A 13,869-nucleotide genomic window follows, 5' to 3' on the forward strand; every position below is an offset into this window, starting at 1 on the left:
CAATTCCAATAGGATACATGCTTGTGGGGTGTAAGTTCAGTTCAGTTGCTCAGTCGTGTCTGACTCTTTGCAACCCCATGAATTGCAGCATGCCAGGCCTCCCTGTCCGTCACCAACTCCCGGAGTTCACTCAGACTCGCGTCCATCGAGTCCGTGATGCCATCCAGCCATCTCATCCACGGTCGTCCCTTTCTTCTCCTGCCCCCAATCCCTCCCAGCATCAGAGTCTTTTCCAATGAGTCAACTCTTAGCATGAGGTGGCCAAAGTACTGGAGTTTCAGCTTTAGCATCATTCCTTCCAAAGAAATCCCAGAGCTGATCTCCTTCAGAATGGACTGGTTGGATCTCCTTGCAGTCCAAGGGACTCTCAAGAGTCTTCTCCAACACCACAGTTCAAAAGCATCAATTCTTTGGCGCTCAGCCTTCTTCACAGTCCAACTCTCACATCCATACATGACCAAAGGAAAAACCATAGCCTTGACTAGATGGACTTTAGTCGGCAAAGTAATGTCTCTGCTTTTAAATATACTATCTAGGTTGGTCATAACTTTTCTTCCAAGGAGTAAGCGTCTTTTAATTTCATGGCTGCAGTCACCATCTGCAGTGATTTTGGAGCCCAGAAAAATAAAGTCTGACACTGTTTCCCCATCTATTTCCCATGAAGTGATGGGACCGGATGCCATGATCTTCGTTTTCTGAATGTTGAGCTTTAAGCCAACTTTTCACTTTCCTCTTTCACTTTCATCAAGAGGCTTTTTAGTTCCTCTCCACTTTCTGCCATAAGGGTGGTGTCATCTGCATATCTGAGGTTATTGATATTTCTCCCAGCAATCTTGATTCCAGCTTGTGTTTCTTCCAGTCCAGCGTTTCTCATGATGTACTCTGCATAGAAGTTAAATAAGCAGGGTAACGATATACAGCCTTGACGCACTTCTTTTCCTATTTGGAACCAGCCTGTTGTTTCATGTCCAGTTCTAACTGTTGCTTCCTGACCTACATACAGATTTCTCAAGAAGCAGGTCAGGTGGTCTGGTATTCCCATCTCTCTCAGAATTTTCCACAGTTGATTGTGCTCCACACAGTCAAAGGCTTTGGCATAGTCAATAAAGCTGAAATAGATGTTTTTCTGGAACTCTCTTGCTTTTTCCATGATCCAGTGGATGTTGGCAATTTGATCTCTGGCTCCTCTGCCTTTTCTAAAACCAGCTTGAACATCAGGAAGTTCATGGTTCACATATTGCTGAAGCCTGGCTTGGAGAATTTTGAGCATTACTTTACTAGCGTGTGAGATGAATGCAGTTGTTTGGTAATTTTAGCATTCTTTGGCATTGCCTTTCTTTGGGATTGGAATGAAAACTGACCTTTTCCAGTCCTGTGGCCACTGTTGAATTTTCCAAATGTGCTAGCATATTTAGTGCAGCACTTTCACAGCATCATCTTTCAGGATTTGAAATAGCTCAACTGGAATTCCATCACCTCCACTGTCTTTGTTCACAGTGATGCTTTCGAAGGCCCAGTTGACTTCACATTCCAGGATGTCTGGCTCTAGATGAGTGATCACACCATTGTGATTATCCGGGTTGTGAAGATCTTTTTTGTACAGTTCTTCTGTGTATTCTTGCCACCTCTTCTTAATATTTTATGCTCCTGTTAGGTCCATACCATTTCTGTCCTTTATCGAGCCCATCTTTGCATGAAATATTCCCTTGGTATCTCTAATTTTCTTGAAGAGAAAATTAGTCTTTCCCATTCTGTTCTTTTCCTCTATTTCTTTGCATTGATCACTGAGGAAGTTTTCTTATCTCTTCTTGCTATTCTTTAGAACTCCGCATTCAGATGCTTATATCTTTCCTTTTCTCCTTTGCTTTTCGCTTCTCTTCTTTTCACAGCTATTTGTAGGCCTCCCCAGACAGCCATTTTGCTTTTTTGCATTTGTGATGACTCCTTAGAATCTTTTGGGTCCAGGTTTTGGGTCCTGTGGGGTGTCAACCAGGACCCAAAAGATTCTAAGGAGTCATCACTATATGCACCAGGGAATCAGATCCTAATTAAAGTCTGGAAAGATGGGTCCCCAAAGGCTCAACTCCAGCCTACATGGAAGGGCCCCTACACTGTAATAAGGTACCAGGACATGACTCCTGGATTCACTACTCAGGAGTCAAGTCATGGAAGAAAACAGAAGAGGACACTCAATACACCTGTGAGCCCCTGGGACATCTCAGATACCGATTCAGAACTAAAAATGAGTGTCATTCTAATGAACACCTCCAAAATTAAGTTTCTGGGAATAAGATTTCTCAGGACAGCTCTAAAGTGTCAACACAGCTTGGCACGGGTTCTACTCCAAAACAGGAGATAGATCTCCTGATCCCTGAACAAGGAGGGACAGAATCCCCTTGAATGAGATGTGTTGCTTCTGGGTAAATACCTCCAGCTGTTAAAGTGTCACAGTCCTCGAGAAAAACATTCAGACCCTACAGGATCTCAAAGAACAAACTGGAGAGTTCTCAGGATGGTTACAATCTCTCTTTAGGGGATTCTCCTGGTGAGGGGGGATTTGGAGTTGGATAATGCCCCTACTAGTCCTTGTTATACCACATTGATGCTGCCTATGATTGATTCATGTATTATCAATTGTCTAACCCATTTTGTCTCTGCCCAGGTCAACAAGCTACAATATGCAATTACAGTTCAACAGGGATATATAAAATTTCAGCTGACCATGTAAAATATCACTTACCCTTGGATGGACACAGCTATAAGGACTCTGAGGCTTGAGACTAGTAAAAGAGGGAGGCCCAATGCCCCTCACCCTCCCAGTTCAGCAAGAAGTAGCCAGAGAGAACTCAACAGCCCTATTCTCAAAGAATGGGGCCTCCCATCTCTTGAGGCAGGGATGTTAGGTAGTTAGAATAGCAAAAACGAGTCCAGAATGGTGGGGCTAAAAGACAAGATAAAGAAAAGCCCGCAAAAATAGAACAAAGGAAGGTCCGAGGACTGGAGTGAGGATCTCAGGTAAAACAAACAGCACTCCTGGCTAGCCCAGTTTACATATGGCAAGCCCAGCGGGAGGAGAAAAAACATATAAAAAGAGAAGCCAACATTGGGCTGAGGGCCTCTCTTCTCTTCATGTCTTTTGGGTCGGCATGCCGTCACACCTCTTGTATGTATTTTCCTTTACTTTCTAAGTAAAACTGAGCCATAGCACAGAGCTGTAACACTGGTCCATCCAAGGGCTGCAACATTGTTCCATCACTTCAAATTTTTGTTGCAATGACACAGAACCAAGGAAAATGCAAACTCCCCAAACAAGCACACACGTGGTAGAAGTCTGCTTCCGAAACTACTAGAAGCTGCTGGTTTAGTTCTGAAGTCTTTTTAAAACTTAAAAGGCATTAAAAGTGCTATATTTATAAGAAAATTTATCTGTTGCTGCAATTTCTTTTAAGCTACTGATGAACATCATTTTCAACTGTTTATTTCACATGCTTTCAACTGTTCCTTATATTAGAATGACTGATTTCTATATTCTCTTAATTTCCCAAGCCAAAAATGGACTAAACAACTCAACATCAACAGCAACCTTAAATTCAATAAACATAAAAGTGAAAAATCATGACCCCTAATGAAGTTCATGATGACCTATCCCCTCTGATTTTTTCTTTCTTTCTTTCTTTTTTTTTTTTTGATAATGAAAAAAAGAATCAATGCCTAGTAACCTACAGTAAAAATCTGCATGTTCTACTCTATTAAATTCTGTTCAACATTGTTGTACCCAGGCCATTTTATCAAAACAGAAAGAACCTCCACCCAAAACTTGGTTTGAATGTGGTGACAGATGATGACAAGCATGAACCAAGAAGGTAGGAAAAGAGCTATGACTTACATAATTGAGAGCTCCAGGATGAGCAGTGGTGTCTCAAGCAGGTCCAAAATGGCATGAGAAATCAAAGAGAGCAGTCTGGGTTCAGGCTTTTATTGTGATTGGGGGGGGGGGGCTGAATGAGGATTCCCATAGGAACTGAGGTGTTTGGGTGGTTTGAATCTCCTACACGTGTTAAAGGGGCAACACCTGGGCTTCTTTCTCATTGTGCCCAGGTGAGAAGCATAGGAAGAGCCAGATGTCAGGCTTAAAAGTTATTTGCAACCAAATGTCGTAACAGAGTTTAACTCTTTATTACAAACCTCATCCACACAATCACTGACATGTTCTTCCAATATATTACACAAATCCTTCTTCAAGTTGTTCTTTCTTCTCTTCCTACTATATTTTAGTTTTAACTTATCCTTTTTGTCTGATATATGCAATGGGTTTTTGACTCATCAGATTACCATAGTTTTGTATTCAAATTCTATCCTTCATACAGTTTCTAGAACACAGCAAGAATTGTACATTTTTCCCGAAAGCATTACCTCCTCCAAAACCCTGTCCTTAAATAAAACTAAAGGACATCTTCACTGCAGCACATGCAATCTGATCGATCTATTTACTTTCCTGCTATCCATCTGTCCATCCATTCATCTACCATCCATCAATATGCCACCCTCTTATGTGACTAATATGAAGGAATGTAGAGAGAGAGAGAAAAAAAAAAGTCATTTTCTCCTCCTCAAGAGCTCCAGACACCTTTCTGCTTCTCCTTGGACTCCCTGGACTTCTAATCAACCTAAGAACTAACTCTCTCAGTACAATCTGAGATTTAGAGTTAGATCAAATAATTAGAATTATTTCAATTAAGAATGCGATCAAAGCTCAAATAATTTAAAACATCGTTTCAGTCTTTATGTAATTTAAAAGGTGTATTTCCAGCTAATGATGAGCAGGTGATAAAGTAAGTGCTGCTGCTGCTAAGTCGCTTCAGTCATGTCCAACTCTGTGTGACCCCGTAGACGGCAGCCTACCAGGCTCCTCCGTCCTTGGGATTCTCCAGGCAAGAACGCTGGAGTGGGTTGCCATTTCCTTCTCCAATGCATGAAAGCAAACAGTGAAAATAAAGTCGCTCAGTCGTGTCTGACTCTTCGAGACCCCATGGACTGCAGCCTACCAGGCTCCTCCATCCATGGGAGTTTCCAGGCAAGAGTACTGGAGTGGGGTGACAAGTAAGTGACACTAGGTCAATTCCTCCACAGTGTGCTTAATGGCTTTTCCCACTGTACACTCTTAGGAAAGGGCTTCCCATCAAGATCACAAAGGACTGTCCACTTTGAATACACCTGCATGTGCACAACACTTATTAATGACCAAAATACTATATTCTAATATTTTGACAAATAAAAGCATGTGAATAAAATTTTTTAAAGTTTTCAAAATAACATTTTGAAATGGAAATATTGGACAGAATAATTATGTATACCAGTTTTTTTCCCTACACATGATGAATCTGAACCTTTAATTTGGCTGCATAGACAATAATGGATTTCAAAAGTAACTAAACAGAAACTTGAAGATAACTATTATGAATTACTTTCTATTATGTTGAAAGGAAGACAGTAAAATACTGCATGGTATATGAAATTTTTTTCATTCTGTACATTCGATTGGTAGAATTTAGTATATTCTTAACTTATTTAACAAAGGAATTCATATCACTAGTATTCGGGAGATATTCAATACTTGAGAGTAAAAAATACATCTTTAGCAAAATATCATATTGTTCTCCAGTTTGATCCTAGATATTCTCTAAAACTGAAAAAGCTGTACATAATTAAGACTAGGAACTGAGTATCTGTTTTCATTTGGGAGTAACCAGCATATAATGTAAAAGACATAAGACCATCCAGGAATTTGATTTAGAAGTAAAATAACTGTAGGTCACTTTTGTTTATATTTTAATAATAAACTATGATTCAATATGCAACACAAACAATTAAAAATATTAAACATCTCCAAATATTTGTCTTTCTGTATTTGCATGGAGCAATTTTACACAATGAGAAACATAATGTAATTTAAATACAGCACAATGCTTTCCATATGTGTACCCACAGAGTGTTTCATAAATTTGGAACGTCAAATTAAATCAAGTTTATAGTGTTTCTGTGTAGCCTCTCTTTCCCTGCTTAAGCTAATGTTCAGAGTTCTAAAATAATATGACAAAAATAAATAGCATAATTGGCTATCCAAAAAAATCTGATTGCCACATATAAGAATTTTAATTTATAAAAAATAATTTTAAAATATATTGATTTCATAGTTAAGCTGATTAGACAAGTAACATGGTTTAATGTTACCTTTTAACAGTTTCTTAAAAGATATTTTTAAAAAATGTTGTCAATTTGTAACTGTGAATACATATACAGTAAAATGTTAATGATAACAACTATATGCTTTGATACTGCCGTCATTTTTCATAATTCAGACAGAAGTACAATATATGACATACTTGTTTTATATGCAGCTGCTGCTGCTATGTCACTTCAGTCGTGTCCAACTGTGTGTGACCCCATAGATGGAAGCCCACCAGGCTCCCCTGTCCCTGGGATTCTCCAGGCAAGAACACTGGAGTGGGTTGCCATTTCCTTCTCCAATGCATGAAAGTGAAAAGTGAAAGTGAAATCGCTCAGTCGTATCCGACTCTTCGTGACCCCGTGGACTGCAGCCTACCAGGCTCCTCTGTCCATGGGATTTTCCAGGCAAGAGTACTGGAGTGGGGTGCCATCGCCTTCTCCGTGTTTTATATGAGACAGAGAAATTAAAAAAAAAAAAAAATTGAAACTTTGAGGTGATATATACCTACCTTAAAATCCTTGGTGATCATCATTGCTTTTTTCTTCCCTTCAATCATCAATATCCATAGCAATTTATCTTCTTCCTGAGAGTAAGAAGATGGTATGTATGAAGATATACTTTTTCCATCAAAAAACCAAGTTGCTGCTGAAAAAGTTTATCAAACACAGGCTTTGTGACTTATCCCTCCAAGTTAACGGTGACTGTGGAAATGCTGGTAACATACAGGCCCACTGTGGGTCAGTTACAGACCTTCAGCCATACTGTGTTTGGATACAGTCTAATAGTCAACATATAGTTTAATAATTTAGGGTTAGAATTTTTGAGTTTTTTCCTAGTAAGATTCAGCTTCTACATTTGTATTTCATTCAAACCCAGGCAGATTGTTTATATTCCAGCAAGAAATATTTATTCTTTACCATTGCTATTTCAGTTCAGTGGCTCAGTCATGTTAAACTCTTTGTGACCCTATGGACTGCAAGACACCAGGCCTCCCTGAACATAAAGAACTCTCGGAGTTTACTCAAACTCATGATGATTGAGTCAGTGAAGGCATCCAGCCACCTCATCTTTTGTCTTCCCCTTCCCCTCCCGCCTTCAATCTTTCCCAGCATCAGGGTCTTTTCAAATGATTCAGTTCTTCACATCAGGTGGCCAAAGTATGAAGTTTCAGCTTCAACATCGTCCTTCCAATGAGTATTCAGGACTGATTTCCTTTAGGATGGACTGGCTGGATCTCCTTGTAGTCCAAGGGACTCTCAAGAGTCTTCTTCAACACAACAGTTCAAAAGCATCAATTCTTTGGTGCTCAGTTTTCTATATAATCCAATGTTCACATTAATACATGACTACTTGAAAAACTACAGATTTGACTAGCTGACATTTGTTGACAAAGTTATGTCTTTGCTTTTTAATATGCTGTCTAGGTTGGTCATACCTTTTCTTCCAAGGAGCAAGCGTCTTTTAATTTCATGGCTTAGGTCACTATCTGCAATGACTTTGGAGCCCCAAAATATAAAGTCTGTCACTGTTACCATTGTTTCCCCATCTATTTGCCATAAAGTGATGCGACCAGATGCCATGATCTGTTTTCTGAATGTTGAGTTTTAAGTAAACTTTTTCACTTTCCTCTTTCACTTTCATCAAGAGGCTCCTTAGTTGTTCTTCACTTTCTGCCATAAGGATGGTGTCATTTGCATATCTGAGGTTATTGGTATCTCTCCTGGAATTCTTGATTCCAGCTTCTGCTTCATCTAGCCCAGCGTTTCTCATGATGTACTCTGCAAATAAGTTAAATAAGCAGGGAGACAATATACAGTCTTGAATTACTTCTTTCCCTATTTAGAATCAGTGTGGTTTTCCATGTCCAGGTCTAATTGTTGCTTCCTGACCTGCATACAGATTTCTCAAGAGGCAGGTCAGGTAGGCTGTTACTTCCATCTTTTTAATTTATCATACTTTGTTGTGATACTCACAGTCAAAGGCTTTGGCATAGTCAATAAAGCAGAAGTAGATGATCTGGAATTTTCTTGCTTTTTCCATGATCCAAGGGATGTTGACAATTTGACCTCTAGTCCCTCTGCCTTGTCAAAATCCAGCTTGAACATCTAGAATTTCACAGTTCATGTACTGTTGAAGCCTGGCTTGGAGAATTTTGAACATTACTTTTCTAGGTTGTAAGATGAGTGCAATTGTGCGGTAGTTTGAGCATTCTCTGGCATTGCCTTTCTTTAGGATTGGAATGAAAACTGACCTTTTCCAGTCCTGTGGCCACTGCAGAGTTTTCCAAATTTGCTGGCATATTAAGTGCAGCACTTTCACAGCATCATTTTTCAGGATTTGAAATAGCTCAACTGGAATTCCATCATCTCCACTAGCTTTGTTCATAGTCATGCTTTCTAAGGCCCATTTGACTTCATATTCCAGGATGTCTGGCTCTAGGTGACTGATCACACCATTGTGATTATTTGAGTCAAGAAGATCTTTTCTGTATAGCTCTTCTGTGTATTCTTACCACCTCTTCTTAATATCTTCTGATTCTGTTAGGTCCATACCATTTCTGTCCTTTAATGAGCCCATCTTTACATGAAATTTTCCCTTGGTATATATAATTTTATTGAAAAGCTCTCTAGTCTTTCCCATTCTATTGTTTTCCTCTATTTTTTTACATTGATCACTGAGGAAGGCTTTTTTATCTCTCCTTGCAATTCTTTGGAACTCTGCATTTAAATGGGTATATCTTTCCTTTTCTCCTTTGCTTTTTGCTTCTCTTCTTTTCACAGCTATTTGTAAGGCCTCATCAGACAACCATTTTTCCTTTTTACATTTCTTTTTCTTGGGGATGATTTTGATCCCAGCCTCTTGTTCAGTGTCAAGAACCTCCATCCATAGATTTTCAGGCAATCTGACTATCAGATCTAATCCCCTGAATCTATTTCCCCCTTCCACTCTATGATTGTAAGGGATTTGATTTAGATCATACCTGAATGGTCTAGTGGTTTTCCCTACTTCCTTCAAGTTAAGTCTGAATTTGGCAATAAGGAGTTCACGATCTGAGCCACAGTCATCTCTCAGTCTTGTTTTTGCTGACTGTATAGAGCTTCTCCATCTTTGGCTACAAAGAATATAATCAATCTGATTTCAGTGTTGACCATCTGGTGACATCCATGTGTAGAGTCTTGTCTTGTGTTGGTGGAAGAGGTTGTTTGCTATGACCAGTGCATTTTCTTTGTCATTGCCCTGCTTCATTCTGCATTCCAAGGCCAAATTTGCCTGTTACTCCAGGTATTTCTTGCCTTCCTACTTTTGCATTCCAGTCCCCTATATTGAAAAGGACATCTTTTTTGGGTGTTACTTCTAAAAGGTCTTGTAGGTCTTCATAGAACCATTCAACTTCATCTTTTTCAGCATTATTGGTTGGGGCATAGACTTGGATTACCATGATATTGAATGGTTTGCCTTGGAAATGAATAAAGATCATTCTATCGTTTTTGAGACTGCATCCAAGTGCTACATTTTTGGATTCGTTTGTTGACTATGATGGGTACTCCATTTCTTCTAAGGGATTATTGCCAACGGTAGTAGATATGATTGTCATCTGAGTTAAATTCACCCATTCCAGTCCATTTTAGTTTGCTGATTCCTAAAATGTCAATGTTCACTCTTGCCATCTACTGTTTGACCACTTCCAAGTTACCTTGATTCATGGACCTAATATTTCCAGTTCCTATGCAATATTGCTCTTTACAGCATTGGAGTTTATTTCCATTACCAGTCACATCCACAACTGGGTATTGTTTTTGCTTTGGCTCTGTCTCCTCATTCTTTCTGGAGTTATTTCTCCACTGATCTCCAGTAGCATATTGGGTACCTACTGACCTGGGGAGTTCATCATTCAATGTCCTAACTTTTTGCCTTTTCATATTGTTAACAGGTTTCTCAAGGCGAGAAAACTGAAGTGGTTTGCCATTTCCTTCTCCAGTGGACCACATTTTGCCAGAACTCTCCACCAACCCATCTGTCTTGGGTGGCCCTACACAGCATGGCTCCTAGTTTCACTGAGTTAGAGAAGACTGTGGTCCATGTGATTAGATTGGTTAGTTTTCTGTGATTGTGGTTTTCAGTCTGTCTGCCCTCTGATGGAGAAGGATAAGAGGCTTATGGAAGCTTCCTGATGGGAGAGACTGACTGAGGGGGAAACTGGGTCTTGTTCTGATGGGTGGGGCCATGCTCAGTAAATCTTTATCCAATTATCTGTTGACAGGTCAGGCTGTGTTCCCTCCCTGTTATTTACCTGGTGCCAAACTATGGTGGAGGTAATGAAGATGGACCTTCAAAAGGTCCCATGCAGGCACTGCTACACTCAGTGGCCCCGACCCTGCAGCAGCCCACTGCTGAACCTTTCCTCCACCAGGGACTCCTGGACACTCACAGGCAAGTCTGGGTCAGTCTCTTGTGGGATCACTACTCCTTTCTCCTGGGTCCTGGTGCACTCAAGGTTTTTTTTTTTTTGTGTGTGTGCCCTCCAAGAGTCTGTTTCCCCAGTCCTGTGTAAGTTCTGGTGGTTCTATGGTGGGGTTAATGGTGACCTCCTCCAAGAGGGCTTATGCCACACCCAGGTCTGCTGCACCCAGAGCCCCTGCCCCAGCAACAGTCCACTGCTGACCTTTACCTCCACAGGAGACACTCAAACAGTTCTGTCTCAGTCTCTGTGGTGTCTCTAGATTCTGATGCACACAAGGTTTGTTTGAGCCCTCTGAGCATCTCTGGCTGATATGAGGTTTGATTTTAAACGCAATTTTGCCCCTCCTACCATCTTGTTGGGGCTTCTCCTTTACCATTGGATGTTGGGTATCTTCTCAAAGTCACTCCAGTGCCACACAGCTGCCACTCCAGTGCCTACAGTCTTGCTGGGGCTTCTCTGTCCTTGGATGTGGGGTATCTCCTCACAGTCTCTCCAGCGCTGCACAGCCACCACTACTTAAGTCCATTACAGCTTTCACAAATGCCTCAAGAAATCATATCATCTGGAAAGTCTAGGTCTGAGATAAACACAGGTGTTAACTTCTGATAATATATGTTTACGGTTAGTGGTCTGCTTTGGCCTAAAGAAAAGTGCTCTGTCACTGAATTTTCTTCCATTTCCACATGTGTTGACGTGCATCCCTGCAGGTCTAGCATTTCTAAAGAGTTGACACAGATTCCTCAGACCTTCATAATAGGGGCTTTTTTTCAGTTGAAATATATTTGACTTATCGTTTAGTTTCACTGTCCAACATAGTGATTTCATATAGTTAACTATACACTGTTCACCATAAGTCTAGAAATGATCTGTCACTATACAATATTATTAAGTATTAACTATATTCTGTACACTATATATTACATCAACCCTGACTTCCTTATAACTAGTAGTTTGTACCTCTTAATCCCCTTTATCTATTTTACCTAAGCCCCACAAGCTCCCCTCTGCTGTCCATCTTTTTTCTTGTCTGATTGCTGTGACCAGGACTTCCAATACCATGTTGAATAATAGAGACAACAGTGGATATACTTGTCTTCTGATCTTAGTAGAAAAGATTTTAGCTTTTCAGCACTGTGACTATGTTAGCTGTGGGCTTGTTATATACAGTCTTTATTATGTTGAGGTATGTTCCCTCTATACTCACTTCTGTTGAGAGTTTTATCATAAATGGATATTAAACTTTGCCAAATGCTTTTGCCACATCTATTGAAATGATCATGTGATTTTTGTGTATTTTCTAAATTAGTGTATCATACAGTTTAATTTTTGGATACTTCACCATCCATGTATCCCTGGAATAAATCCCTCTTGATTATGATCATTTTAGTGCATTGTTGAACTCAGTTTTCTAGTTGGGTTCAGAATTTTTGCATTTATCTTTATTGTGGTTATTGGCCTGTAATTTTATTATTTCACAGTTTGCATCTGGTTTTGCTATCAGGGTAATGATGGCTTCCTGGAATGGAGTGTGGACATGTTTTTTTCTTCTTCAATTTTTAAATTTTTAGAACAGTTTAAAATGAATAGGTTTTAATTCTTCTTTAAATATTTGCTAGAACTTCCCTGTGAAAATTCTGCCATGTCCTGGACTTGTGTTTGTTGGAAAAATTTTATTACTGATTCAATTTCATTACTAATGATCAGTCTTGTCCAATTTTCTCTTCCTGAATCCATGTTAGAAAATTATGCTTCCAGGAATTTATCACTTTTCTTTTAGGCTATGTGATTTGTTTGCATATAATAATTTCTAGTAATCTTATATGATCCTTTGTATTTCTGCAGTGTCAGTTGTAAATTTTCCTCTTTCATTTTTGATTTAGTTGGATTTTCTCTCTCTTTTTCTTGATGAGTATGACTAAAGGTTTTTCCATTTTGTCTATCTTTTCAAAGAAACAGCTCCTAGTTTCATCAATCTTTTCTATTGCTTTTTTAGTCTGTATGTCATTTACTTTCACTATGATCATGGGACTGTTTTAGTAGTATTTCACAATATTTATCATTTCAATTTTTTAAATTATATTTGGTTTGAATATAGAATGTCAAGGTCTAGGAAGACAAAACAGCTCACTATTGAGAATATCTGGTGATATCATTAAATTTATTTCATTTGCCATTTAATTTACCACTAGATGAATAGAGATAAATGTCATATCATAGGTATTAACACTCTAAAATTCTAGGAGAAATAGAGGTTATATCACTGGCATTCATATCAAAGTCATGCTGACAGCATTTAAAAAAATATTATCATCATCAGTGAATGTATCACCCTAAAGGAACATTTTGACAATCGTGAACAGAAAACAAAGTAAGTGGAAGGATACACCATATTTCTGGTGGGAACTTTTCACATTTTAAAGATGTCAATACTGTTAATGCATTCCCTGCCAAAATACCAATAGTGAATGTTCTTTCTCTGATTTAAAAAAAATGGTAAAATTTTATATAAAAATGAAAAAGTTCAAAAATGTCAAAGTCAGTCTTTAAATAGCATAATGATGCATGATTTCTTCTATCAGTTATGAAGAGCTACTAAAAGAGAAACCCTCAAAAAACCTATAGAAACTGAAAGAAGGTGGTAAAGATGCCAAGGTAGCAGATTAGAATAGAACAGAAAAATCTCAAAACCGAACTCCATGCACAGTTAGCTGAACACATTTCAGTGCAGTGAGAAGATGGTCTTTGCAATTATTTTGCTTGGGTCAGCTAATTGTACATATGGATAAATTAAATATTAATTTAACACAAAAACATTAATTCTTAACAAATTGTATATTAAACTAGGAAAGTAAATTATTTAAACTTAAATAAATTATTTCTCTTGTTGTAAGCAAAGATTTTTTTAAAATAGGACACAAAAGTGCTAATCATAAAGGAAATATATTGATAAATTTGGTAAGATTATAAGCTTGTTATTCAAAAAGAAACCATAAAACAATGAAAAGGTAAATCACACAGTGAGAGACAATATTGTAAATATGTATATATCAAAAAGAAGATTGTATACAGGATATATATATATATATATTTATACACACACAAAAAAAGAAAAAAATGAGTAAGAATTGGGTAGGTGCTTCCTAATGAAGTATCACCAAATGGCAGGTAAATATGTCAA

General features: G+C 38.5%; 1 long non-coding RNA gene across 1 annotated transcript in view; it reads right to left on the bottom strand.

The window, feature by feature from the left end:
• Nucleotides 1-843: 843 nt before the first annotated feature.
• LOC120861694 overlaps nt 844-13,869 on the bottom strand; it is a 36,212-nt gene continuing 23,186 nt past the window's right edge. Inside the window, exons 2-3 of the long non-coding RNA XR_005720584.1 lie at nt 6,738-6,812; nt 844-882 (exon numbers count right to left, since the gene is read on the bottom strand). This is a non-coding gene — a long non-coding RNA (uncharacterized LOC120861694). The remainder of the gene's footprint in view (nt 883-6,737; nt 6,813-13,869) is intronic.

Source organism: Oryx dammah, unplaced genomic scaffold (genome assembly GCF_014754425.2).
Source record: "Oryx dammah isolate SB20612 unplaced genomic scaffold, SCBI_Odam_1.1 HiC_scaffold_3, whole genome shotgun sequence".
Taxonomy (NCBI): Eukaryota; Metazoa; Chordata; class Mammalia; order Artiodactyla; family Bovidae; genus Oryx; species Oryx dammah.